Source organism: Balaenoptera ricei, chromosome 10 (assembly GCF_028023285.1).
Source record: "Balaenoptera ricei isolate mBalRic1 chromosome 10, mBalRic1.hap2, whole genome shotgun sequence".
In the NCBI taxonomy this organism is placed as follows: domain Eukaryota; kingdom Metazoa; phylum Chordata; class Mammalia; order Artiodactyla; family Balaenopteridae; genus Balaenoptera; species Balaenoptera ricei.
Genome location: NC_082648.1, coordinates 100264009 through 100288467, shown reverse-complemented (window position 1 = coordinate 100288467; position 24459 = coordinate 100264009). Strand labels below are relative to the sequence as shown.

At 50.9% G+C, this 24459-nt stretch overlaps 1 long non-coding RNA gene across 1 annotated transcript; it reads left to right on the top strand.

Moving 5' to 3' along the window:
* Positions 1 to 1412: 1412 nt before the first annotated feature.
* LOC132373640 (uncharacterized) lies at positions 1413 to 24264 on the top strand. The gene is made up of 3 exons (XR_009505468.1): positions 1413 to 2081; positions 21047 to 22670; positions 23402 to 24264. It is a non-coding gene; the product is annotated as an uncharacterized LOC132373640 (long non-coding RNA).
* The last annotated feature ends 195 nt before the right edge of the window (positions 24265 to 24459 follow it).

Below are 24459 nucleotides of genomic sequence, written 5' to 3'. Positions count from 1 at the left end.
ATTCAACTACTATATATCGTGGACTACCATGCACCAGTCCCTGGTACAGTGGACTGTGTCCAGCCTAGGGCCAGACTGCCTAGGCCTGAATCACATGCAGCTGTGTGATGCTGAGTAGGTGGCCTCAGTTTCCTCATCTGTGGAATGGTGGTAATACAGACATCCACCTCCCAGAGTGGTCAGAAGGAATGGATGATTTAAGGTGTATTGCACAGTGTCAGGCATATAGCAAGCACTCTCCTTTCGTTATCATCATCTGATGAATAGATGAATGGAATTCATTGCAAAACTGTAAGATAGACAGGAAAGGCTATAATTAACCCCATTTTATAGATGAGGAAATTGAAGCTCAGAGGCATTAAAAAGGTTGCAGAGACAGAATGGGTACAATTATTCTTATTTTACAGATGAGGAAACTGAGGCTCAGGGAGATAAGTAACAAGCTCAAGGTCAAAGTCAGTGTCAAAGGCAGGCCTAAATGCTCTGGCCCAGGCTCCCCCTCTGCCCTCAGTAATATCCCCCTCTTTGGAATTCTGCACTAACGCAGCAGGATTTCACAGAGGGCACAGGTAGCCTTCGTCACCAATGGCCAAGAGGACAGGTGGCCTGAGATGGTGTAGGTCCTGCAGTAGCTTGTACCTTCCAGCCAAATCTGCCTGTGGCCTCACCCGTTCAGGTCTCACCTGCTCAGGTGCTGCAGGAAGTCCCCTGGAAAATGTTGGCTCAGGAACGCCCCTCCCCCTCTCCCACTGGGCTCAGCACCTGTGCCTGCCCAGGTGGATGGAGACAGGGGGGCTGGACTTGGAGACACGCAGGACCTCACCCTCAGCTGGCTGGATCAGAGGGCCCTGGCGCTCTGCCTGAATTGCACCATTATTGCTTCCTTTGGGTTTAAGGTGGTATGTACCCGGAACTTCCCCACGAAGCAGAAATTACCCTGAGGGAGGACTATTAAGAGTTCTTAATGGGTTGAAGAAAGAAAGGGAGGGGCTGGGTGTGTTTCTCGATTTTTAGTGAAAGGAAGTAGTTTGTTTTGAAAGGAGGGTAGTGGAAAGGGATGGAAGAAAGTTCCAGAGTGTGGAAGTCGGAGGGGGAGTTGACTGGCACTTATGAGAGGTTTGGGGGAGACTGCTGTTAAGAAGCGCTCACGTGGATTAAGCACGTTCTTTTGCCAGGCTCTGTCCTCAGCCCTGACCTGCGCGACCTCATTGAACCCGCCAGGTGGGGACGCCTAGCGTTGAGCCCTCCACACGGCCCGCCCCGCGGACGCCAACTCGGCCTCCATTCAAGTGCTTCATCCAACAACATCTGGAGCCCCTGGGGCGCAGGCGCAGGAGAACTGGGGGGACAGGGCTAGAAATGCTGAGGGCAGCGGGGGAATAAACCGGAGAAACGAAGGCGAGGGAAGGAGCTGGAGACGGAGACAGGGAGGATTATCGTGAGCGCTGGAGGCTCGGTGCTGCCTCCTTGAGGTTGCGCGGGGGACCCAGACGGAGGGCCCGGAGGCTCCGGCGGACACCCGCCGTCTCCCGGGGAGTCTGCGGGCGCCCTCGACCACAGCCACGGGGGTGGGGATGCAGGTCTCGGCAGGCGGACCCCCGACCCCTCACCAGAGCCCCGGCCGGCCTCTCCCACCCTGGGCTTTCGGCGCTCCCAGCATCCCCAGCTCTCGCACCTCCGGGCGCTTGTTCAAGCTGTGCCCTCTGCCTGAAACACTTCCTCCAGGCATTAAACTCCTCGTCCTCCCAGGCCTCCCCAGGCAGCCTCCCTTGGCCGTGCACCCCGCCCCTGGCCAGAGTTTCGGCTCCTGCCTCCGGTTTCCCCGGAGCCCCACAGCCCTCGGGTACAGCGTCCTCTCCTCCCCACCGAGGGGTCCGCAGGGCTCCGATGGACAGACGCCGAATGAACTGGAATATCTGGAGCAGCGGAGACGCGGGGCGTGGAGGGTAAACCCCCGCCGACTCGCACACCCGCCCCCCAGGGCCGGTTACGTGGTTGAAGGGACAGCAGGACCCGGCGCGGGCGCAGGGAGCCTTTTCCTGGCCCGAGGGTGCCCCCTGGGGGCCGGAGCCGCCCAGCAGGTACGTTCCCTGGCTCGGCGCGCCCCCGCGTCTGATCCTCGACCCCGGGCGCCTCTGAGAGCCTCCCCCCACCTCTCCCCAGGGTCCTCGTGGTCTGGGAGGACCGACTGTATCGATAGGTCTGTGAGTCAGAGGGTGCGCCTCCTCGATGAATACCCGGGCGACGAGAAGGAGCGGGCGGGAGGGCAGATCCGAATCAGCACGGACCCGGCCTTTCGTCCTGGACTCCCCCTCCTCTGGGTGACACGCGCACACTGTGCGCACACACGCACGCGCCGGGTGCACACGCTTGACGCACGGCCCACCCCACACATGCACTCACTTGTGCACACACTGACACACACGACACTCGCTCGCACACCTTACCTGTGCATGCGCGCGCACACACGTAGACACACCGCCCTTTCTGTAAGTGTGGTCCACCCCTCTGCCCACCTCACCTCGCCTGGGTCATCACCAGATGGTGCTCCCCAGGCCTTGCCGCCCCCCCCTCCCCAATCCCTCTTGCTGCTCAGGTTAGTTGCAGGGCTGGGGTGGTATTCCCCAGCTTCCCAGAATCCCCGGGTGGTGCCCACCTTCCAGACCAGACCCTTCAACTCCCCACTCACTCATAACTCACTCATGTGCCAGACACCCCCCCCCCCCCCCGGAACAGAATACGGGATAAGCTAGCCCTGTTGTGAGAGTGGTGTTGACAATGAGTAGTGTGACTGCACCTTAACCCAGAGTTAGGAGCCCTGGTGGTGGAATTTTAGGTCATGTGACAGGCGGGGGGCGGGCTCTCAGCAGTCTCCCCCAGCCTCTTTTTTTTTTTTAATATATATATATTTTTTTTAATTAATTAATTTATTTATTTTTGGCTGTGTTGGGTCTTCGTTTCTGTGCGAGGGCTTTCTCTAGTTGTGGCAAGCGAGGGCCACTCTTCATTGCGGTGCGCGGGCCTCTCATTGTCGCGGCCTCTCTTGTTGCGGAGCACAGGCTCCAGACGCGCAGGCTCAGTAGTTGTGGCTCACGGGCCTAGTTGCTCCGCGGCATGTGGGATCTTCCCAGACCAGGGCTCGAACCCGTATCCCCTGCATTGGCAGGCAGATTCTCAACCACTGAGCCACCGGGGAAGCCCCCCCAGCCTCTTTATTGACTAATTCATCATTCCTCCTCCTCAATTTGAAATGCCACCTTTATACTTAGGTCTATTTCTGGACTCTCAAAGGGTTCCATTGATGTCTACTCTGCATTGGACAGAACCAATTATTCTCATCTAGGGAGAGCAATAGGGCTTTCCGTGGGGCTGGGAGCCTCCTCTCACCGCCTGCTCCCGCTTCAGTTTCCCTGTGTAGGGGAGGAAAACTTCCGGCTACCCTCTTAGGTTCTGTGGCCGAGAATTAACTGACATAAGACAGATTACCAGGAGAAAAGCATATAAACTTATTTAGTATATTTAGGTGTAAAACATGGGAGTCTCCAGAAGAAAAATGAAGACCCAAAGAAGCCGTTGGGCCCCAAAACTTATATACCTTTTTACATAAAGAAGACACTTTGTGGGGATGTGACAGGATGAAGGGGCTGGGGCCTGGGCAGTAAGTTGTAGGACAGTGACAAGGAAATATGTGGGGAAAACTAATAGAAAATCAGGGTTTTTTTTTTTTTAATTAATTAATTTATTTATTTATTATCTATTTGGCTGCACCAGGTCTTTGTTACCACCTGTGGGATCTAGTTCCCTGACCAGGGATTGAAGCCCGGGCCCCCTGCATTGGGAGTGAGGAGTCTTAACCTCTGGACCACCAGGGAAGTCCCAACTGGGGTAATTTTAGCAGTTTGTACAGATCCCCTTCAGCATCGACCCCCAGTCTCTGGTGATAAGAATGTTCTCTTCCTGGTGCAGGGAGGGCACCTTTCTCTTGGGAAGTGTATGACCTGCTTTTAGGTAGAAAAGGGAGGGCAGAGAGTCCCTCCTGCATCTTCTGTTTCTCAAGTACATTTAGCTCAAAGTAATCAGTGTTCCAAAGCAGCATATTCTGAGGTGAGATGTTCTGAATTCTTTTACCTGGAAGGGATTTTTTCCCAACACTTAGATCTCTGGCCCGTTATGTCACCATCAGAGCATTAGATTTGTTAAAATTGATGAACTAATATTGATACACTATTATTTACAAAAGTCCACCATTTACATTAGAGTCCGTGCTTGGTGTTGCGCAGTGCTATGAGCTTTGACAAATGTAAAATGTCACGGATCCACTATTACAGTATCACACAGAATAATTTCACTGCTCTGAAAATCCACTGTTCGTCCTTCAAAATCCACCTATTCATCCTTCTCCCCACTCCCCCAGAACCCCAGGTGTTGATCTTTTTACTGTCTCTATAGTTTTGCCTTTTCCAGAATGTCATATAGTTGGAATCATATAGTATATAGCCTTTCCAGACTGGCCTCTTTAACTAATCAATAGCATTTAAAGCTACTCCGTGTCTTTTTGTGGCTTGATAGCTCATTTCTTTTTAGCACTGAATAATATTCCGTCGTATGGATATATACTCCACTATCCATTCACCTAGGGAAGGACATCACTGTTGCTTTCAGGTTTGAGCAATTATGAATAAAACTGCTATAAACATCCACGTGCACGTTTTTGTGTGGACATAAGTTTTCAAGTCAGTTGGGTAAATACCTAGGAGTGTGATTGCTGGATCATATGGTAAGGCCGTGTTTAGCTTTGTGAGAAACCACCAAACTGTCTTCCAAAGTGGCTGTTTTGCATTTCCACCAGCAATGAATGAGAGTTCCTGTTGTTCCACCTCCACGTCGGTATTTGGAGGGTTTTTTTGTTTGTTTGTTTGTTTATTTTTCAGTTTTTTTGGTTTTAGCCGTTTGGATTTTAACAGGTCTGTAGTGGTATCTCACTATTGTTTTAATTTGCAATTGCTTAATATATATGATATTGGCCATCTTTTCCTGTGCTTATGTGCCATCTGTATATCTTCTTTGGTGAGGTGTCTGTTTGGATCTTTTGTCTGTTTTAAACTGGGTTTTCTTATTGCTGAAGAGTTTCTTATTAGAAGAGTTCTTTGTATATTTTGGATACAAGTTCTTTATCAGATATGTGTTTTTCAAGTATTTTCTCACAGTCTGTTACTTGCCTTTTCATTCTCTTGAGTTCTACTTTAAAAAGCCCATTGTTGCCACCATCTACACTGCAGCCTCTAACCCAGCTTCCATCAGTAGTAAGAAGGATATATCGATCCCTGACTTCCTTGTCCTCCTCTCAGTGGGTTTGAACTTGGGCCGGGGAAAAGGGTCCATGTATTAAGCCCCTAAAACCCTAATCCCTACTCCTGCAAGTGTTGTAATGAAGATCAAATGGTGTGGTCTTTATAAAGCCCTTGGAACAGGGCCTGGAATATAATAAATGCTCAATTACCTTAGATAATTATAATAACAAGCATTATCTCTTTTAGTAGCTAATGGAGTCAGTCCTTCCTCATTACTCTTCCTGTTCAGAATTTTCCTACAGCTATTCTCACACATTTATTCTTCTAGATGAATCATTTGATTAATTTTTAAATATCCTGTTCGAATTTTATTAAATGATTAAGTAATTTAGAAAAAATAGACATTTTAATGATGTTGGGTTTCTCATACAAGAATAAAGCCTGTCTTTTTATTTTTTAATAAATTTATTTATTTAGGCTGTGTTGGGTCTTCGTTGCTGCATGCGGGCTTTCCCTAGTTGCGGCGAGCGGGGGCTAAAAGTTCTCATTGCGGTGCGCGGACTTCTCATTGCAGTGGCTTCTCTTGTTGCAGAGCACGGGCTTCAGTAGTTGTGGCTCACGGGCTCTAGGTGCGTGGGCTTAGTAGTTGTGGCACAGGGGCTTAGTTGCTCTGCGCTATGTGGGGTCTTCTCGGATCCCGGACCAGGGCTCAAACCCATGTCCCCTGCGTTGGCAAGCGGATTTTTTACCACTGCACCACTAGGGAAGTCCCTAAAGCCTGTCTTTTTATTTAAGTCTTTATACCCCTTTCTTCACATAGAACTTACACAATCCTTGCTAAAGGATTTTTTTCTTAAATGCCATGATGAATGAGGTCTTTTCTTCGGAGACATTCTAATCAATTACTATATATCTATATTTATAAATAGACAATTGATTTTTTTTTCTTTTTGACAATTGATTTTTTTAATAAACTATTTTTTGGAGCAGTTTTAGGTTCACAGCAAAACTGAGTGGAAAGGTACAGAGATTTCCCATATACTCCCTGCCCCACACGTGCAGAGCCTCTCCCATATCAATGTTCCCCAGCAGAGTGGTGCATTTATTACAATTGATGAAGCTACATTGACACATCATTGTCACCCAAAGTCCATTAGGGTTCATTCTAGGTGTACATTGCATGGGTTTGGACAAATGTGTAATGACATGTGTCCACCATTATAATCTCACACAGAGTAGTTTCACTTGATTTTTAAATATTAATTTTTTCTAATCTCCTTAAAGTTTCTAATAGTTTTTCTAATTGATTCTCTTAGCTTTTCCGGATAATAATCTAAAAACAGTGAAATTTTGCATCTGCATTTCCAAAACTTAATCTATTTTATTTGTGTGTCCTAATTGCCTTGGTTAGCTCCCCCAGAACAGCATTAAATGGTAGTGGTGACAGGAAGTCCTTGCCTTATTCCAGAAGTTAATGGAAATGCATCTACTGTTTCACGAGTGAATATAATACTGTTTTTTAGTGTCATATATTTACATATTTTTATCATGTTAAAGCATAAAATCTGCTCCTATATCAATAAAGTCATTTTCTAAAATTAAGAATGGATGTTGGACTTTATCAAATACCACCTTAGCATCTACTGAGATGCTTATTTGGTGTTTCTCCCATAATCAATATATTTGGTGAAAGATAGGATTCTCTACAATTCAGTAAACGAGGCTCACAGAGGTCAGGTCACCTGCCCAGGGTCACACAAGGGGCAGGTGGCAGAGCTAGGGTCTCTTTCTTTGAGCCCAATGTTGCCTGCTCTGAATGCCTGTGACCTTGCAGCTCCTGGGACACCCGCACCCCTGGTCCCCTGCCAGGCCTTACCCACCCCTTGCTGGCACAGTCCATATAGCTTCCGCGGTGCCCATGGCCCTGCTCTCCTGCAGAAGGTGGCCCAGCTCAGCAGCCGCCCATGTCTCACCTGTGAACACAGCTTAACACAGGAGACTAGCCTTGGTGAGTGGAGAGGTATCGAGCAGGCCCCGGGTCACAAGTAGGAGGGTAAGAGAAAAAGACGTTTCCCTCCCTTCCACCAGGTTTGATAAAGAGGGAGGAGCGGGCCGCTGCCCTCCAGGCAGAGGCAGGATCTAAAGGGGGCAGAGAGAGCAGGTTCCGGTGGGCATGTGGGCTCAGACGAAGAACCTCAGGCTTTATATCAAGTCTACCCTGGTCATCCCAGGTCTCTGCCCCGGCTTTGCTGTGTGATCTGGACAGGGCCCCAGGCTCTGTGTGCATACTGAGGCACAGAGACCCATGAGGAGGACCCTGGGGTTCTGGGCTGGGACGTGAGGTAGGCGGCAGGGGAGGAGCTGGCCCACTTTGCTTTCTGCTCTGGGTGCCACCGCCAGGCGCTGCCTGCCCACCCTCACCTGGAACAGCTGAGCCTGGAGGTGTCTCAGAGCCCCAGCAGGACGAGCATTTATTATGGTGACTCTGCCCTAGGAATATATATATTTAAATATATATATATATATTGCATGCATTGTCTCATTTGCTTTAAATTAACTTATTGTAATTAAATCCTCAGAATAGTCCCACCTGGAAGATGACGAGGTCTTCTCAGTGTTGAGTGTTTTATATACCATCTCATTTACCCCATTTTACAGAGGAGGAGATTGAGGCCCAGGGAGGGAAAATAACGTACCCAGTGTTGTTCAGGGGGGTGGTGGCAGGGATGTTAGTATTCCAGCCTTCTGTAGACTTTCTGAGACCTACAAGGTCACCGCGGGGCTCCGTCCTCCTGTCACCACTTGGCTACACCAGTGATAAAAAACGGTGTGAGGGGCAGGAAGGGACTGCCAATTAGCTGAGGGCCTCCTGGGATTGAACCCCACTTTACAAATGACAAAACTGAGAATTCCAGTGGCCTGCCTGAGGCCCCGGAGCAGGTAAGAGGTGGAGGCCAGATTCAGATGGGGTTGCCTGACGCTGCTCTGCGTGGGAAGTGAGGGCAATGCCCGTTTCCTCTCTCCTTTTTCAGGGTTTTCAGTCATTCTCATATTGTCCACCTGGGGGCGCTGGATAACAAGGCTGCGGCGGGAGCTCTGCAGAGAGATCTGTGCGCCGACTGGCCTAGGACGCCTCCCCTCTGGGCTGCACTGTTCCCTCCTGCTTCCGCTCACCTGCTCCTCCCCAACACCTGCCCAGCGGCCCGGGGAAAACCACCAGGGGGCATCTTTTGCTCACCCTCCAGAGCCCTGAGTGTGAGAGGCCAGGCCTGTGCTGACCAAGATCACACATCCGGCCTAGATCAGGATAAGGGCGGTCTGGCCCTACTTCTCTGGCCTCTCACCTGACCAGCCAGGCCCCGGGCCCTGCCCCCTCGCCCCTTCCATCACCAGAACTCCTCCTTTTCCTTCTCCATCTTTGTCCTAAAGCCGAGGGCCCAGACAGATGGCTGTGACCTCACGGGGCTGCTCACAGGCTCACGGGAGAAGTCTGGCCTTCCCTCCTCTTGATGCCCGCCCCCATCTACCTCTCTGTCACCACCTGTTTCTGGGCCTGAGCCCCCATTCCTGCAGCTCCTGAAGGCAGGCCCACAGGGGCCTCCATGCAGTGTGCTGAGTACACCAACAGCACAAGATCCCCTTGTGGGTAGAGAGGTGTGTCCAGACAGGACAGGGGCTCTGCGGGACAGGACCTCAGGGGCGCTGCCGTGGGGTCCTCTGCCCCTGGCATTCCCAGCAGGAGTGGACTGTGGGACTTGACTTTCTGTTAACCAGACTCTAAGAAACTGACCAAGAGCCCAGAGCGGCCAGGTCCTAGTTTACACAGAAGGACACACCTGTGGGGTGACCTGCCCAGCTCCCCTGAGTGTGGGCACGTCCCGCAGGGGCCAGGGGGTCCTTAGGTCATTTAGTGCTACATGGATGTGGCATTAACTAACGTGGACTTCCATGGAGAGAAAGCTCCTACCTTTTCAAGTCTCTTTCCAGCCTTCTGTCTGGGTAGAGGAGAAAGCTTGGTTCAGTGTGAGGACACCTGTGTGACTCGGGCTGAGCACACTTTATATCCAGAGGAGAGCAGGCCCCGCTCAGGCCTCTGGCCAGCCACAGCACGCAGTTAAAATGTAGTCTATTTCCACTGGGCTTATCTTTATGGTTTCTATTTCTGGCAAGTGATACTTGTTCTCTACTTGTGATGACACAGTTTCTTTTTTTTTTTTTTTTTTTTGGCTGTGTTGGGTCTTCGTTGCTGCACACGGGCTTTCTCTAGTTGGGGCAAGTGGGGGCTACTCTTTGTTGCGGTGCGCGGGCTTCTCATTGCGGTGGCTTCTCTTGTTGCGGAGCATGGGCTCTAGGTGCGCGGGCTCAGAAGTTGTGGCTCACGGATTCTAGAGCACAGGCTCAGTAGTTGTGCAGGGGCTTAGCTGCTCCAGGGCATGTGGGATCCTCCCGGACCAGGGCTCGAACCTGTGTCCACTGCATTGGCAGGCAGATTCTTAACCACTGTGCCACCAGGGAAGTCCCTGACATAGTTTCTTTTTTAAGGAAAAAAGTGAATCCATTTAAAGACTTAACAGAAGAGGTGGGGCTCAGTGGAACAAACCTCTCGCAGGCCCTGGAATGGCTGGAGTTTGGGAAATGGAGCGTGTGCTCTTCTGAGCCTCCCAGACACCTGGTAGGTGGTGTCATCCCTTTGTGCAGATGAGGAAACTGAGGCCCTGAGCGGGGAAGTGACCATGACAGTGAAAGCCTCTTGACCGAGTGGGAATCTGCCTCCCCCCACTCCCATACCCACGCCTGGCGTCCCAGAGCCTGGACCCCTTCTCACAGGGCCAGGAGCCCACACCTTGGCTAGCAGCTGGGTTTAGGGGCTGGGATGGCAAAGCCCTGGAGTGTCAGGGGCCTGAGCAGCAGTTCTGTCTCCAAAGCACTCGCCACCGGCCCTCGTGTTCCTGAGAAGTACCCCCTTGTGGAGGAGAGAGCACAGACCCACAGAAGGGGTGTATGTCACACGGAGGACGTGTGTGTCATCATCTCCACGCTGCAAATGGGGAAACAGACACCAGCCTAGCCACATGCGCAAGTCACACAGCCAGTGGGTGGAGGGGCTGGGCCTTGAACCCGGGTCTGTTGGACACCAGACCTGTGTTCTTTCCTGTGCCCAACCAGCTGCACTGAGACTGAATCCTGGAGGCCGACTCCTCAGGGACCCACCCCAGGGCTCTCTCTGGACTCGGTTCTTTTTGCCTGTTTGTTCCCATGATGCTCCGTACTGGGGCCAGAGCCAGAAGCATGAAAGAGCCCTGCATTGCCGGTCCCCCAACCAGCCGTGGGCAGCTCCCGCGCTGCTGTGGGCCTCAGTCACAGCCTCTGGGAACTCTCTGCCCGTATCCCACACAGGGCTGCAGTGGGGGACCAGGGAGGTGGTGGGCAAGCTGACACTGAAACCCGGCCCTCGCTGCACTTCCCTCCTCTCCCTGACACTGGGTCTCTCTCATCCATCTCCCCACACGGGGTGCTGTCATATGGTCAAGCTGTCTCCTCCTCCCCAGCTGGGACATGGATGGTCAGTTAGTGAAGAAGCCCATGGACTTAGAGGCACACTTGTGCCTTAATATTTATTTATTTATTTATTTATTTATTTTGGCCGCGCCGGGTCTCAGTTGCAGCATGCAGGATCTTTAGTTGTGGCATGCAGGATCTTTTAGTTGCAGGCATGTGGACTTCTTTGTTGAAGCACGTGGACTCTTAGTTGTGGCATGCGAACTTCTTAGTTGCGGCATGCACACTCTTAGTGCAGCGTGCATGTGGGATCTAGTTCCCCGACCAGGGATCGAACCCAGGCCCCCTGCATTGGGAGCGCAGAGTCTTACCCACTGGATCACCAGGGAAGTCCCGGCACACACGTGCCTTAAACAGTTTGCTTTAACTGGTGTAAGTGGACATCCCCTTGGAATCTGTCGATGAGGACCCCAGACCTTTCTAGAGGCTGGGGCTGCTGCCTGGAGACACGATCATGCTTTTGGCCTAACCCACCCCCATCAGGCAGCATCTGGGACTTCCAGGCTTGGCTCCCAGGTAGAGGTCAAACCTTCAGAGGCTTGAGAAGCCATCCAAGTACAGAGCCCATCTAGATTCTGATGATTTCTTCTCAATGTTAAACAGTCATTTCACTCACCTCATTTGCAGATTTTTTTTTTTTTTTTTTTTTTGGCTGCGCTGCGCAGCACATGGGATTTTAGTTCCCCGACCAGGGATGGAACCCGTGCCCCCTGCAGTGGCAGCGCAGAGTCCTAACCACTGGATCGCCAGGGAATTTCCCCATTCCGCAGAAAATTGTTAAGCAACTTACCTATATCAAACTTTTCCACGGGATTCAAGTTTATTTTCACAGAAACCTCCACAATTTTTCTGTTTGCCCTCAAGTTTCAGCAGCTTACATAACATTCAATTACTTCAGGGGTTACAATAGCAAAGACTCAACAGGGACAAACCAGTTTGGGGACAAACGTCCTGGATCTCATTCAGGTACGGGTGGCCTGGGGAGGAGCCCAGTAGGGCTCCTATGAGCATGGAGGGACGGGGTGCCAGAGAAGGGAGCAAGTTCTGCCTCTGTTTTGTGTCAGCTATTCAAGGACAGATGCCCCAGTGGTCCCCACTCCTACAGTTTTACGGACGAAGCGTGCCCTCCAGACCCCTCCCCGCTTCACAGAGTTAGGGCTCCTCATCCTTGCGGCTGCCACATTCTCATCACACACCTGGTCACCAAAACCTCTGGGAATTGATGAGGTGGCCTCTTACCAAGGCCCACTGCGCCCCATTCGTTTCTTTAAAGTCAAGGTCGGGGCTGGAAGAAGCCAGAGAGGCTACCTCCTCAGGCCCAAGTTGAAGGGGCACCAAAAAGCAGTAATCAAGACAACCCAATTAACAGTGGGCATAGGGTCTGAATGGACATTTCTCTGAAGAAGATACACAAATGGCCAAAGGAGCGAAAAGATGCTCTTGACACCATTAGCTATTAGGGAAATACAAGTCAATGCCATTTCTCACCCACTAGCATGGCTAGAATCAAAAAGACAGACAATAACAAGCACTGGTTTGAATGTGGAGAAGCTGAAAGCTCAGGCACTGCTGGTGGTTATATAAAATAATGCAGCCACTTTGGAAAACTGGTGGTTCCTCAACAAGGTAAACATAGAGTTGTTTATGTATGTTATGTATGTTTATGTATGACCTCCACTTCCAGGTATATCACCAGGAGAAATGAAGACATATGCCCACACAAAAATTTGTACACAAGTTCTGTTCATAGCAGCATTATTCATAATAGCCAAAAAGTGGAAACAGTCTAAACATCCATAAATAGATGAATGGATAAGTATATATCCATACAATGGAATATTATGCAGCCAGACCTTGGTTTCTAATGCCATTCTCCAATAAAAGGAACCCAGTCTCCTTGGAGAAATGCCTGATTCTAGAACTAGGGCAGGGATTATACAAAATGAGCCTGGAGCACCTTGCAGTGCCAGAAACTAAGGAAGGGCTCAAACACACACACATACACACACACACTACATTAAGGGGACACAGGCCAACTGAAAGAGCTCCCAATAGGCAAAGATTGAACAATCTGAAAGAAGAGAGGAAGGAAGGAAGGAAGGGAGGAAGGGAGGAAGGGAGGAAGGAAAGAAGGAAGGAAGGGAGGGAGGGGAAGGAGAGGGAAGGAGGGAAGAAGGAAGGGAGGGAGTTTCAGAGGAGGGACCGGGTGGGGCTGGTCCTTGGTCACCGGTCCTCACAGGTTTCTGCTGGTCACTCATCTTCACAAATCAGCATAGGATGGCTGAAACTGAGCAGCTCCCTGCTTTCTCTTCATCCCTATGGGGTTCAAGAGGCTTCTCTGGGGAGACTGCCTGGGTCCCAGTGGCCCAGATACACCAGGAAGGCCCCTGCTCTCCGGCAGTGTAGCCCACTCAGGAAGCAGGTGCAGTTAGAAACATCTTGTCCCGTTGTGCAAGAACCCAGCAGAGGGGGGAGTGGAAACCCAGCTTGACACACAGTGTGGTCACTCACCAAGCCCTGGATCCCAGCATGGGGCAGAGGTGGGGGCATCTTCCAGAGGGGCACCTTCCTCTAACTCACACAAGCCATCCTATTAGCCAGCAGTAGTGCTGGGGGACAGATGCCTTGGCTCCAGGATCTACACTCTCCCTTAGCTGCTCCCCACTTGCTCCAGCCCTGGGTCCACCTCACCTCTCCAGTCAGGGCTGGGAGACTTTCCTCCTCCGTGTGTCCTCAAGGAGCTCTGTCTATGCTGGGAATCCTCCCCGTACCCCAGGCAGGCTGCTGGCTTTCTGCTCTGCCTCACCCTTCCCCTTGGGCAGTGAGCACAGGGAAAGGGAAGGAGGAAAATACAGGGGAAAACAAGAGAAAGCAGAGCCCAGATCAACATCTCTGATCCGATCTCTCCACACAGGCAGAGCGCCTGGCCCTTGCCACATGCACAGTGCAGCTCGTGTGGGGCTGGCTCCCTTCCTCCTTGGACAAAATCACACAGTGTTTTGAGGTTCTCAGAGCACCTTCCAATCCTCCCCTTGCCCAAGCAAGTCAGGGATGGAGCCTCTTCTAGCTCTAGGATCCAGTGGTGACTCCCATTGGGTGGCACCCAGCTCACAGCTCGCTTTAACCACCAGCACCACCCCACCGTGGTCACAGGCCTGCTAGCCCTTTATCCTGGGAACCCTCCCCGCGCCCACCTTGCACTACCCTTTCCATCCTAAGGGGAGTTACCAACTCCCCACTTGACTCTGCCTCCCTCACCAGAGTGATTGGCTAAGGGGTAGGCACCTGACCCAAATTGGGCCAATTGGAGAGTGCCAGCCCTTTGGCATCACTCATTGGTCCAAAGATGGGCACGTGGCAAAACAGACCAATCAAGGTCCTTCTCTAGGATTTCTCTACTCAGACCCAGCTGTGGGGCAGGAGGTCCACCCCCTGGGAAGACACCTGTTGTTGGCAAAAAGAGGCAAAGAAGTGGGGCAGGGAGTCCTGGCAGGGGCCTTCAGTAAACTTCTTCCTGCACAGGTGGTTTGAATCAGGTTTCCGTCCCAGGCAGTTGCGATCACGTTAAGAACATGGACCCTGGAGCAAGCCAGCCTTGGCTTTGAGTCCCTTCCAGCACTCACTAGTGTGTCGCCTTTGGCATGTTACTGAATAGCTCGGTGCTTCAGTTTCCTCAGCTTATTGGGGGATTGAATGAGTTACAATAGGAAGCCCTCAATAACATCAGCTCTTCAACCAGGAGCACTCTGGGTCCTACGCCTTCTCGGGCCCTTGACCCCTCCCATGTGGTACCCATAGTCGTTCAGTCTGCCCATCAGAATACCTGGGCATGGTTTGCTTCCTTCTTGCTGAAGCCTGCACACTGACTTTCCTTAATGATCCGGCTGCAGTGGTCAGCCCTTCCTTCACTGGCCTGCTCGGGCTCTTGTTTTCACATGGGCAGTGGCAAGATGGCAGGCAGCCCAGCCCCAGGGATGGCTCAGAGACCAATGCCAGTGATGGACACCATGAGAGAGACTCAGAATTGCCCCTTCCCTTGGTGGTTAACTTTGTTTTGGGGTCCAGCTCACCTCACATGGCACCCGAGGAAGTGCCCGGACAGTGCTGGGAGGTGCTCAGGAAGTGCAGGTACTGTCGTACGAGGTGCCCAGCTCCCTGCTCCCAAGGTAGCTGCCCTCCCAGGGGGCTGCTCAGCCCCTCACACAAACAGCTATCAGCCAGGCTTGCCCCATCACCATCAGGGACTTCCATCCAGACCTGCCCAGATCTGCTCAGATCTGCCTGAGCCCTAGCTTGAGCTCAAGTTGGGGATATCATTTCCTTTTTCTCTTTCTTTTTTAAAATGTATGTATTTATTTATTTATTTATATTTATTTTTGGCTGCATTGGGTCTTCATTGCTGCACAGGCTTTCTCTAGTTGCAGCGAGCGGGGGCTACTCTTCGTTGTGGTGCGCGGGCTTCTCGTTGCGGTGGCTTCTCTTGTTGCGGAGCACAGACTCTAGTGGTGCGGGCTCAGTAGTTGTGGCACGCGGGCTCAGTAGTTGTGACTCATGGGCTCTAGAGCGCAGGCTCAGTATTTGTGGTGCACAGCATTACTTGCTCCGCAACATGTGGGATCTTCCCGGACCAGGGATCGAACCCATGTCCCCTGCATTGGCAGGCGGATTCTTAACCACTCTGCCACCAGGGAAGCCCTGGGGATATCCTTTCTACCCCCAACAACTTTTCTAACCAACGAACAAAGAAAGACCAGGTTTGTAGTGGGTTGTAGTGGGTTCCACATGGAACCTCAGACTGTGACCTTACTTGGAAAAAGGTCTTCACAGATGCAATTATATAAAGATTTCAAGATTAAATCATCCTGGATTTAGGGGGCCCTAAATCCAGTGGCTGGTGTCCTTAAAAGAAGAGGAGAGGGACTTCCCTTGTGGTCCAGTGGTTAAGAATCCGCCTTCCAATGCAGGAGATATGGGTTCCATCCCTGGTCAGGGAACTAAGATCCCACATGCCATGGGGCAACTAAGCCTGTGCCCCGCAACTACTGAGCCCACACACTCTGGAGCCCACGTGCCACAACTAGAGAGCCTGTGTGCCACAGCTAGAGAGAGAAGCCCACGCGCTGCAACTAGAGAAGCCCACACACCCCAACGAAGATCCCAAGTGCCACAACTAAGACCTGACACAGCCAAATAAATAAATAAATATTAAAAAATAAAGAAGAAGAGGAGAGGACACAGACACAGAGAGAAGAAGGCCATATGGAAACAGAGGCAGAGATTGGAGTTACGCTGCCACAAGCCAAGGAACACCAAGATTGCTGGCAACCACCAGAAGCTAGGAGAAAGGCACAGAAAGTTTTCTCCCTCAGGGCCTCCAGAGAGAACCAACCTTGATTTCAGACTTCTGAGCTCCTGAACTGTGAGAGAATGAATTTCTGTTTATTGAAGCCAGTAAGTTTGTTGTAATCTGTTATGACAGCCTCAGAAAACCCATACCCACTTACATAATGTACCCACTGGCAGTGTGGCTATATGACTAGGAAGCTTTAAAACTTTGCTCACTCTTTGCCCAAGTAATTCCATGTCTGAGCACTTATTTTTATGAAATAATTGGAACAATGCAGAGATGTATGTGCAAGGTGTTCCCCACAGTGTTGTTCAACACAGTGAAAAGTTAGGAAAGAACTAAATACCTATCAATGGAGCTTGGTCAAATAAATGATAGCATCCCATGTAACAGAACATCGGGCAACTATCAAACACCATTATGTGTTTAACATCAAAAGAGATTACGTAGTCATATGTGAAAAAAAAGTTTCAAAATAGTATATCTGCACAAAACATATTAATCATAAAGAAAATATGGGTAAATTGGACTTCGTTAAAATAAAAAAACCTCTGTTCACCAAAATATAACATTAAGAAGCTGATTTCAAATGCTGGTTCCCCCACTAACTGGCTGTGAGAACTTGGGTAAACTTTTCAACCCTCTCTGCCTCAGTTTCTCGTCTGTAAAATGGGGAGGCTTTCTTCATGAGGTTTGCTCCAGTCAACTATTATCATGTAACCAACCGCTCTAAAACTTAGTGGTATAAAACAAAACAATAGTCTTTTAATTTGCCTATGGATGTGAAATTTGAGCAGGGCTTGTGGGGTGTGGGTCATCTCTCCACAGGGTGTCAGCTGGGGTGCTTAACTGGGGGCTGGAAGACCTACTTCCAAGATGGTATACTCACATGGCCAGCAAATTGGTGTCAGTTGTTGGCTGGGGAGCTCAGCCAAGCTGAGGGTCAGAGACCTCGGCTCCTCTCCACCTGGGCCTCTCTATGGGCTGCTTGGGCTTCCTCATAGCATGGTGGCTGGGTTTCAAGAGCTAGCATCCCAAAAGGCAGGAAGTGGAAGCCACCAATTTCTTATGGTCTGGCTCCCACCAAAATGGCAATGTCACAGAGCTTCTATTGGTCAAGAAGTCACAGAACCCAGATTCAAGGGGAGGGGACACAGACCCCCATCTCCCAATGGATGGGATATCAAAGAATTTACAGATATGTTTTAAAACTGCTTTAGGGTTGCTGTGAGGATTAAGTCAAATCATATAATCACAGTCTCAAAGGACCATCCCATGGATGACTTATTAAATAGAGGGAAAAGACCTTTACAGGGAGAAGCCTGGCAGACATGGCTCGGCCAAGTGGTCAAAGCTAGCCTCACGGGCTTCCCTGGTGGCGCAGTGGTTGAGAATCTGCCTGCCAATGCAGGGGACACGGGTTCGAGCCCTGGTCTGGGAAGATCCCACATGCCGCGGAGCAACTAGGCCTGTGAGCCACAACTACTGAGCCTGCGCGTTTGGAGCTTGTGCTCCGCAGCAAGAGAGGCCGCAACAGTGAGAGGCCCGCGCACCGCGATGAAGAGGGGCCCCACTCGCCGCAACTAGAGAAAGCCCTCGCACAGAAACGAAGACCCAACACAGACAAAAATAAATAAATAAAAATTAAAAAAGAAAAAGAAAAGCTAGCCTCACAGTAATGGAACAAACTGACATCGTTGCTGCTTCTTAAAGAAGCCAAGCAGGCTTCCCTGGTGGTGCAGTGGTTAAGAATCCGCCTGCCAATGCGGGGGACATGGGTTCGAGCCCTGGTCCGGGAAGATCTCACATGCCACGGAGCAACTAAGCCTGAGCACCACAACTACTGAGCCTGCGCTCTAGAACCCGTGAGCCACAACTACTGAAGCCCGCATGCCACAACTACTGAAGCCCACGCGCCTAGAGCCCATGCTCCGCAACAAGAGAAGCCACTGCAGTGAGAAGCCCACGCACCGCAACGAAGAGTAGCCCCTGCTCGCCGCAACTAGAGAAAGCCCATTCGCAGCAGTGAAGACCCAATGCAGCCAAAAAAATAATAATAAATAAATTAATTAATTAAAAAAAAATAAAGAAGCCAAGCATACTCCTGCTTCAGAGTCTTTGCACTTGCTGCTCTTACTTCCTGGAACACTCTTTCCCCAGTTATCCACAGGGCTTGCTCATTGACTTTCTTCAGGTCTCTGCTAGCATCACCTCAGGAAGGCCTCCCTGGCCCGTATATAAAACAGCAACTCCCACTACTACCTGTACCCTCTGACCCTGCTCTGCCTTTCCTTTTCTCAGCGAAGTTACATGTCTGTCTTTAAAAAATCGTTTCTTGTTTATTCTCCACACCACCACCCCCACTAGAATGTCAGCTTTTCAAAGGCATTTTTGTCTGTCTTTCTCACTGCTATACCCCCAGCATCTAGAATAGTGCCTGGAACAAAGTAGGGGCTCAGTAAAGATATGAGGAATGAATGAATGAATCGGGTGGTAGCAACTCAAATGTCACCTCCTTGATGAGGTCTCCCTTGATTTCACTCACACGTGAATGGCCTGGACCCACTGTTTTCAGCTTGGTGCTTCTGTGTGTCTCTGGGGGCTGAGCCGCATTCATCTGTGATTCCCCAGCCTAGCCCTCAGCATACCATAGACACTCAGGTAATGGTGCTGCTAGGCCTAATATCCACCTGTCCACACATCCAGCTTTGTAAAGCAGGTTTACACCTGGCATCTCGATTCATCCTCACCACAGCCTTCTGACATGGGTGTGTTGCCCCTGTTTATAGATGTGACCTGGAGAGGAATGATGGCTGGCCCAAGGTCAGACAGCTGGTTGGGGGCAGAGCCACACCTAGAACCCGTCTCCTGCTTCCCAGGGAGCAAAGAGTGTGAAAATTACACTCTGTGGGGGCACCTTGGGAAGATCATAGAATCAGCTCCATCAGAGGCTGCAAACCCAGCACCTGCAGGGCCTGCCTTTGGGAGCTGGTACAGCAAGAGTCTCAGATTTGTCACAAGAAGCCAGAAATCCTAACTTGGCAACTGATTCAAATGAAGCCAAAACCCAGAACAGCCTCTTCCGAGGGCTGGATTCTGACCTTTGGCCAACAGTTTGCAACCTTTGCTCTATTGGATTCTACTAGATTCTAGATGATCCTCCATTTTACAGCCGAGAAAACTGAGACCCAGAAAGGGGAGTAATTTGCCCAAGGTCACACAGCAAGAGCCAAGATTTGAAAATCTATGGTCTGGAGAAAGCAAGATATGGGGGCAGTGACACAGACCCCCTTGCCCCCAAGTCAGTCCCTGACATTCTCTGTAAGGTGGCTCAGGCCAACAAGGAAAAGGAAAACAGATGCCTAATTCCGGGGGCAAGTGGCCGTGGGGAGAGCTGAGTTTCAGAAGCAAGTAGAACTGGGTTCAAACTCCAGCCGCAACCCTCACCAGCTGTGTGACCTTGGGCCAGGCCCTTCCCTTTCTGAGCCACGGCCTCTCCGCTATGAGATGGAGACAGGATGCCCTGGGTAAGCGATGACTCACTCTCAGGCTCGGCTGGTCCAGGGGTGCGGGCCAGACTCCACTGGCTCCATGGGTTTTGGATCCTGCAGGCTGGGACTGTGCTGTGAATACTTCTGGAGAACTCTGATGCGGTTGCCACACAGCGCACGCGCGGCACCCATTCCTGTTTCATCAACCTCCCAGCTCTGCTGGCACAGAGATTGCACCGGAGCAGACTGTGGCTTCCAGAAAGGCCTCCGCAGGACAGACTTGGTGACACCGGAGCCGACCTCCGGTCCCAGCACCCCCTCCCTGCTGAAGCCCGTTCACAGCCTGAGCAGGTGCCTCCTGCTTCTACCAGTAATGCCTCAGTCACCGGCTAAACAGCTATTCCAGTCCCTGCTGCTTCTTTCTTTTTTTTTTTTTAACAAGCTCTCTCTTCAAATTGTAAATGCCCGAGGGGGTTAATACATTAGCTTGCAACAAATCATTTCACTGGTCTCTCCTGACATTCAGCTATGAGAGGGGGTGGGCAGGTGGCCTGTCTGGTTGGGCTCCTCACCCCTCTCCACCTCCAGGAGTGGGGAGACCCAGCCCTCCCCTCCCAGGGCCCAGAGGTCCAGCCAGCTCCTCCCACAGCAGAAATGTCATGGGGGAGTAATTTGGGCAGAAATGCCTCCTAGGAGGTCACTCCACCGCCCATCACACTGCCCTACCTCTGTGTCCCTCCTTCCCTGCCTCAGGGCCACTCTCTCCTCCTCGGCCCCAGCCCCTGCTGAACTCCAGACACTGGACTCCATTGCTGCTCAGGCTTTCCCCGCCCCCTCCCATGCCAGGCCAGAAGCCTCCCGCCCACTCACACCAGCTGGTGGGCCTCAGGCCCCATCAGTCCTGCCTCCTGAATGCTCCTTTCATCCCCCGACCATTGGCCTGAGCCTCATGGCATGTCACCAACCACTGCAGTCTCCCCCGACTGGTCCCTGGCCTTTAGTCTTGCTCCCCTCTGCCCATGCTCCGTAGCCAAAGAGAACTTTCTAGAACTGTCTGGCAAAGGGCCTCCAAACTTAAGTCCCTTCTTTCAAGGCTGTCAGCTACTCTCAGAAGGAGAGCTCATCCCAGCATTCAAGGCCCCACTGACTTTACCTGCCTTCTTTCCTATATCTGATAACACGTGCCATGCATTTTTTAATTCCCCACATCCGAGCAAAAAAATTATTCATTGTTTCCCTGAAATTAAAATTGAACTGGGTGTTCTATATTTTACCTGGCAACCCTAATGCCAGTCCAAACACCCTGGACAACATCATGAGGTTTTTTTTAGCTTAATTTTTTTTTTTTTTTTTTTCAGCTGTGCCATGCGGCATGTGGGATCTTAGCTCCCGCACCAGCGATCGAACCTGCGCCCCCTGCGTTGGAAGCACAGAGTCTTAACTACTGGACCTCCAGGGAAGTCCCCTTTGAGTTTAATTTTTTAGTATAGCTACATTTAAGTGCAATATCTTGGACATACTTATACCAAAAAACTGATTCATTGTTTATCTGAAATTCAAATCTAATTGGGCATCCTGCATTTTTATTTGCTAAATCTGGCAACCTAGGGCCTACATAGGTAACAGGGACCAGGGGGAATGGCAAGGGTCGGACAGCCCCAACCTGGACCCTGAAAACTCTGCCCTCCAGTCAGCCTGAAAGCCTCCTTTCCAAACCTCTGCCCTGGTACCTGGAAGGGGCGGGAGCCCAGAGACTCCTTGGGAGGAATTATTCCACTGCTGCCCACTTCTCTCCTCTCTCTGGGCCTAGTTTCCTTCTTTGTAAAATGAAACTCATGGTTTCTCTGCCCCGTTTCCCAACCTCTCCCAAGGATCAAACACCTGAGTCGAGTAGGGGATTCTCAGCTGACCAAATGCACCCAGAAGGCAAACAGGCTTGTGAGAGTTTCTGTTCTTTGGCTCACCCAAGGGCCTTGAGGAATAATTAAGACAAAGGTCCTTTTTTGCTTGTTTTTTCCCAAAGTACCTCGTAAACCAGTTAAACTACCTCAGTGATAATTGATTCAGACATGATCATCAACTAAAAGCATTGGGTGAAAGTTTGTTGGGAATTAGGACATTCACAGGGTATCAAAGTAAAAGTTACCTTTACAATAGGGAGACCAGGCAGGCGCCAACAGGCAGGTGACCCATCACCTGCCCTTTGATCCAATCTGTCTCCAGACTAAAGGAGACTAAAGACACCCGGCCAAGTAAAGGCCATGCCTGACCTGGGATTACAGCCTGGACCGCAAAAAATAATGGCTAGAAAGGACATTATGGGACAACTGGGACAAGTGGAATGTGGGCTGGGGATTAGACAACTGTGTTGTTTCAATGTTAAATTCCCTGAATTTGATACTTGCACAGTGGTATGTAGGAGAATGGCCTTGTTCTTGGGAGATGTGTGGTGAAGTGGGTAGAGGTGAAGGGCTACATATCTGCAACTAACTCTCCATGGTGCAGCCAGAGCAAACAGATAGACAGGGAGGAAGGGAGAAAAAGGTCAAAGGATAACAGCTGGTGAATCCGGTAGTTCATTGTACTATTCTTGCAACTTCTCTGTACATTGGACATTTTTCCAAATAAAAAGTCTGAAGGAGCACCCACCCAGAATAAAATATCAGAAGTAGAAGGGGTCTTAAAGACCTTGTTCCATGACCCTTTCCCAGAGAGGGGAAGGTCTTGGCCTGTGGTCACACAGTGAGTGGCATCTGAACCCTCCCCACTTGGTCTGAGTCCCAAGAGCAGGAATGGGCCACCTAACCAGTGTCACCTCTCGTTCTTCTCCCTGCCGTCCCTCAGCTGCCAACACTCTGCCCCTGGGGCCACCCTACAGTCATATAGGAGGTGAGCAGCTCCTGGAGTGTGGGGAGAAATCCACCCTGCCCCTCTCCAAAGAAACTGGACCACAACTCCCTCATGCGAGGCCAAGCCTGGCAGGTGGGATACTTTCTAGGGAAGCTTCCAGATGTAACCAGGAGTGAAATCTCCTTTTGTGCTTCACACACTGGAGTGTTTCAGTGGGGTGAGGTGTAAACACAACAGCTTTTACTGTAGTGAGAGCAAAATGCTTCAATAATTTATATTGTTATAATGTTGATCTTATATACTGCAACAATTATGAAAAGGTTCAGACAGATAAATAAGAAAAGAAATGGACAGTTAATATGATCTAAAGAGAGGCAACAACAGCATGATAACTTTAGGAGGAAAGCTGTTTCCTTTCTGAGTCTACAAGTGCATGTAATAATTTAAATGACAAGACGAAAAAATAGATTCCATCCTAATTGTGATTTTTTTTTTAAATTTATTTATTTATTTATGGCTGTGTTGGGTCTTCGTTTCTGTGCGAGGGCTTTCTCTAGTTGCGGCGAGCGGGGGCCACTCTTCATCGCGGTGCGCGCAGGCCTCTCACTATCGCGGCCTCTCTTGTTGTGGAGCACAGGCTCCAGATGCGCAGGCTCAGTAATTGTGGCTCACGGGCCCAGTCGCTCCGCGGCATGTGGGATCCTCCCCGACCAGGGCTCGAACCCGTGTCCCCTGCATTGGCAGGCAGATTCTCAACCACTGCGCCACCAGGGAAGCCCCCTAATTGTGATTTTTTAGGACTGTTTGTTGGACTAGCATTTATAGCCTTAGTCTAAATAGTATTTACGTTTTGTTTATTTAAGGCCATTTAGGTGATGATTAAAAGGAGAAAGCCAACTTCGTCACCTCCAAATTTCACGAGAAGAAAATCCAACATCAGACATCCACATTCGTGATAACCATCATCAATCCAGGTGTAACAAAGAACACGGAGAAAATCAGAAGTGACTGGGGGAAATGCTGAGGTTCGGGGTGGTCTGTAGCTCCCCTGGCCTCTGTGGAAGGTGTCTCTGGAGAGAGCACCTGTGCTATGGGTGGCCTAGGAAGCACCTAGCAATGAGAACTTACTGGCTGCACATGCTGAAGTTAAGCTTTCCTATTTGATTACTTGCTTTGCAATCAAGGCCAGAGAGCCCTGGCGGGCCAGCATGGGCCTGCACAGAGCAGGCACCTGCCCACTGTGTTGAATTCACTCATTCAACAAGTATCTATTGAGCACCTACTACATGCTACTCTATGTTCTGTGCTAGGTTCCAGGCAGGCAGGGGACTTCAAAGCAGAGTCCTGCTCTTAGGAAGCCCACAGTCCACTGTGATGGGGTGGGACTGGGGGCAGCCCATCCCTGAAAAAACACACAGGATGACTTTAGCTCAATGCTAGGTGCCAGGAAGACCACAAGAGGCTGCCTGGAGAGGGAGTCAGGGCAGGCCTTGCTGAGGACGGAACATCTCACCTGATGCCCAAGCAAGAAGCCAGGGCTGACCCTGAGGCAGCTGGGGATGGTGTTCCAGAGAGAGGGGAAGGCCTGGACGTGGGACCAAGCCAAGCAGTTTGAGGAACAGGAAGGCCTGTGAGGCCCAGCAACGTGCTCAGGGTCGCAGGCTGAGGTCAGGCCAAGCGGGGCTTCCTCCTGCAGGCCTTGGAGGCGGAGTTTCCGGATTTTATTTTAGATCCCATCAATGGGGGGCGCCATCTTCTCCCCTATAGGATGGCAAACGAGGCCCAGAGACCGCCAGCGTCCCACCCGAGGCCACACAGCGGGTCAGAGCCCCGCCGCAGGCTGCCGGGGCGACTGCGCAGGCGGCCGGCCTCGCGTTCCAACGGCCCCTCTCCCTCCAACCCTCTCCCCGCGGACGGAAGC